Here is a 4,941-nt window from a genome sequence, read left to right on the forward strand (position 1 = left end):
CTCAGCTAAACGACTACCGCCCCGTAGCACTCACTTCCGTCATCATGAAGTGCTTTGAGAGACTAGTCAAGGACCATATCACCTCCACCCTACCTGACACCCTAGACCCACTCCAATTTGCTTACCGCCCAAATAGGTCCACAGACGATGCAATCTCAACCACACTGCACACTGCCCTAACCCACCTGGACAAGAGGAATACCTATGTGAGAATGCTGTTCATCGACTACAGCTCGGCATTCAACACCATAGTACCCTCCAAGCTCGTCATCAAGCTCGAGATCCTGGGTCTCGACCCCTCCCTGTGCAACTGGGTACTGGACTTCCTGACGGGCCTCCCCCAGGTGGTGAGGGTAGGCAACAACATCTCCTCCCCGCTGATCCTCAATACGGGGGCCCCACAAGGGTGCGTTCTGAGCCCTCTCCTGTACTCCCTGTTCACCCACGACTGCGTGGCCACGCACGCCTCCAACTCAATCATCAAGTTTACGGACGACACAACAGTGGTAGGCTTGATTACCAACAACGTCTAGACGGCCTACAGGGAGGAGGTGAGGGCCCTCGGAGTGTGGTGTCAGGAAAATAACCTCACACTCAACGTCAACAAAACTAAGGAGATGATTGTGGACTTCAGGAAACAGCAGAGGGAACACCCCCCCATCCACATTGATGGAACAGTAGTGGAGAGGGTAGCAAGTTTTAAGTTCCTCGGCATACACATCACAGACAAACTGAATTGGTCCACTCACACTGACAGCGTCGTGAAGAAGGCGCAGCAGCGCCTCTTCAACCTCAGGAGGCTGAAGAAATTCGGCTTGTCACCAAAAGCACTCACAAACTTCTACAGATGCACAATCGAGAGCATCCTGGTGGGCTGTATCACCGCCTGGTACGGCAACTACTCCGTCCTCAACTACCCTCAACCAGAGGGTAGTGAGGTCTGCACAACGTATCACCGGTGGCAAACTACCTGCCCTCCAGGACACCTACACCACCCGATGTTACAGGAAGGCCATAAAGATCATCAAGGACATCAACCACCCAAACCACTGCCTGTTCACCCCGCTATCATCCAGAAGGTGAGGTCAGTACAGGTGCATCAAAGCTGGGACCGAGAGACTGAAAAACAGCTTCTATCTCAAGGCCATCAGACTGTTAAACAGCCACCACTAACATTGAGTGGCTGCTGCCAACACACTGTCATTGACACTGACCCAACTCCAGCCACTTTAATAATGGGAATTGATGGGAAATTATGTAAATATATCACTTGCCACTTTTAACAATGCTACCTTATATAATGTTACTTACCCTACATTATTCATCTCATATGCATACGTATATACTGTACTCTACATCATCGACTGCATCCTTATGTAATACATGTATCACTAGCCACTTTAACTATGCCACTTTGTTTACTTTGTCTACATACTCATCTCATATGTATATACTGTACTCGATACCATCTACTGTATGCTGCTCTGTACCATCACTCATTCATATATCCTCATGTACATATTCCTTATCCCCTTACACTGTGTATAAGACAGTAGTTTTGGAATTGTTAGTTAGATTACTTGTTGGTTATCACTGCATTGTCGGAACTAGAAGCACAAGCATTTCGCTACACTCGCATTAACATCTGCTAACCATGTGTATGTGACAAATACAATTAGATTTGATTTGATTTGCTGTGGCAGAGATCTTTGTGGGCTATACTAGGCCTTGTCTCAGGATGGTAAGTTGGTGGTTGAAGATATCCCTCTAGTGGTGTGGGGGCTGTGCTTTGGTAAAGTGGGTGGGGTTATATCCTGCCTGTTTGGCCCTGTCCGGGGGTATCATCGGATGGGGTCACAGTGTCTCCTGACTCCTCCTGTCTCAGCCTCCATTATTTATGCTGCATTAGTTTATGTGTCGGGGGGCTAGGGTAAGTTTGTTATATCTGGAGTACTTCTCCTGTCTTATCCGGTGTCCTGTGTGAATTTAAGTATGCTCTCTCTAACTCTCGGAGGACCTGAGCCCTAGGACCATGCCTCAGGACTACCTGGCATGATGACTCCTTGCTGTCCCCAGTCCACCTGGCCGTGCTGCTGCTCCATTTTCAACTGTTCTGCCTGCGGCTATGGAATCCTAACCTTTTCACCGGATGTGCTTACCTGTCCCAGACCTGCTGTTTTCAACTCTCTAGAGACAGCAGGAGTGGTAGAGATACTCTTAATGATCGGCTATGAAAAGCCAACTGACATTTACTCCTGATGTGCTGACTTACTGCAGCCTCGACAACTACTGTGATTATTATTATTTGATCATGCTGGTCATTTATGAACATTTGAACATCTTGGCCATGTTCTGTTATAATCTCCACCCTGCACAGCCAGAAGCGGACTGGGTTACCCCTCATAGCCTGGTTCCTCTCTAGGTTTCTTCCTATGTATTGGCCTACCTAGGGAGTTTTTCCTAGCCACCGTGCTTCTACACCTGCATTGCTTGCTGTTTGGGGTTTTAGGCTGGGTTTCTGTACAGCACTTTGAGATATCAGCTGACGTAAGAAGGGCTATATAAATACATTTGATTTGAAGTACTCCCTGTCCTCATAAGTTTCTCAGAGTCCTAGCCAGGTCGGTTCAAACACACTTTAATTGTTCTTCTGTATTTTCTTAGGCACACACACATTTCTCTCTTTCCCAGTCCAACCTAATTGGACTTATGTTTAATACTGTAATTATTCCTTCTACATGCTACATAACCTATACTCCCTAATGATTACGTTTCAGGGTAGAATTATTTAATCATCTTCAAACATATAAATTATTTTATCACTAAGTGCCAACGCCGTTTAGCAAACTCCAGGCGTTTACATTTGTTGTTTGCTCTGAATAAAGTTTAGTTTTATTGCAACTCTTCCAAATAGCCTATAAATCAAATGTTATTGGTCACATACACATATTTAGCAGATTTTATTGCGGGTGTAGCTAAATGCTTGTGTTCCTAGATCCAACAGTGCATTAGTATCTAAAAACGATTCACAAGAATACACATCTAAAAGTAAAAGAATGGAATTAAGAAATATATAAATAGAGCTATGTCGTAGTGGTATGAATTAAAATACAGTAGAATAGACTACAGTATATCCATATGAGATCAGTAAAGCAGTTCATAAACATTAAAGTGGCCAGTGATTCCAAGTCTGTCTATAGGGCAGCAGCCTCTAAAGGTGCAGGGTTGCGTAACCGGGTGGAAGCAGGCTCGTGATGGCTATTTAAACAGTCTGATGGCCTTGAGATTGAAAAACAGCTTCTGTCTCTCGGTCCCAGCTTTGATGCACCTGTACGGACCTCTACTTCTGGATGATAGCAGGGTGAACAGGCCGTGGCTCAGGTGGTTGATGTTTTTCATGATCTTTTTGGCCTTCTTGTGACATCGGGTAATCATTAGATTAAGCCGCCTCAATATTTGTAGCCGTAGGCGGTAATATCTCTCTAGAAGTTTATCCGTCGTCAGTATTGTGAGATACTGAAAGATTTGAAAGGAGAAAGCTGATTCAAGAGCAGCACTCCTTTTCTTTTGATCCTATCAGTATCGACACATGCTCCAACGACGCACTTAACAGTTTTATCTGCGTGGCGTTTTGGGAAACACAAGTTACATCTTCGGCCATTGTAGGAAAGATGCATCATGAAAACAATCATAAGCCTCAAAAGTTCCATCGCTATCAGGAAACTGGGCCCAAGTCAAAACATTGTGTTGCAGTGTGTTAAAGCACTGCGGAGAAACAAAACAACGACCGGGGTTGTAATCAATTAAGGTTACGAAATTTGGTTAGTTTGTAGACTGTGTTATTTTTATTCAAAGAAAATTGTCTGCGAAATGTATAGGCCTAGCCTACGTTTCACATGAAAGTGGTGTTTACATAAGATGAGAGCGGCATCGATTTCAGCGCCAGGGAACTGGACAGCTCCCCCAACTGGATCATGTAAAAAACCGAACATGCCCCAAAGATGCTCTTAGCAGTGGGTCAGCATATGCGGGAACTCCTTCCAGATTGTTGAAAAAGCATTCCAGGTAAAGCTGGTTGAGAGAATGTCAAGAGTATGCAAAACTGTCATTATTAAGGCAAAGGGTGGCTGGTTTGAAAAACCTCAAATGTGTTTGGATTTGTTTATCACTTTGTTGGTTACTACATGATTCCATGTGTTATTTCATAGTTTTGATGTCTATTATTCTACAATATAGTAAAAATAAAAACCCTGGAATGAGTAGGTGTGTCCAAACGTTTGACTCTTACTATATGTATGTATGTATGTATGTATGTATGTATAAATAATTACCAGAACAAGGCTGCTGGCTGTATTCCAAATCTCACTGGCTAGCTGACTGAATTAAACACTATTTCATCAAACAGTGAATGTCCCAATCTAATTTGATATAATACCATGATCTAAATCACACAAGTAGTTTAATATGCCCTCTTACAGAGAATCAGAGACAGAGTATTACTGTTTCCTGTTTCATAAGAGAGGATTCAAGGAATTATGTTTTGTTTAGCAGTGCCTTCATTAAAAACTTCAGACTAGCAATCTGATTATAACACATATAGTGCTACAGTTAAATCATAGCCTTTTACTCTATAAAAAGGAGATATGACTGAAACAACCACATGAACAATTGTGTTCACAAAACACGTACCTGTTGCAGTGATCCTTTAATATTACTTTCTGCAAAATAAAATGTAAACACATATAGAAAACCTTAATCAACCATTTCTAAAAAGGAGAAAGAGGATCATAATACATGAGCATTTTGTCTACTTCCCTACACAACACCATACTCTTTCTATTATCAGTATCAAATCAACAGGACACGTCTTTCTTTCAAGATACTCCTTCGGCAATTAAGTGGCAACCATGACTTCTTAAAACCAGAACAAGACGCCATGGA

The sequence above is a fragment of the Oncorhynchus keta genome, chromosome 14 (assembly GCF_023373465.1).
Source record: "Oncorhynchus keta strain PuntledgeMale-10-30-2019 chromosome 14, Oket_V2, whole genome shotgun sequence".
Lineage (NCBI taxonomy): Eukaryota > Metazoa > Chordata > Actinopteri > Salmoniformes > Salmonidae > Oncorhynchus > Oncorhynchus keta.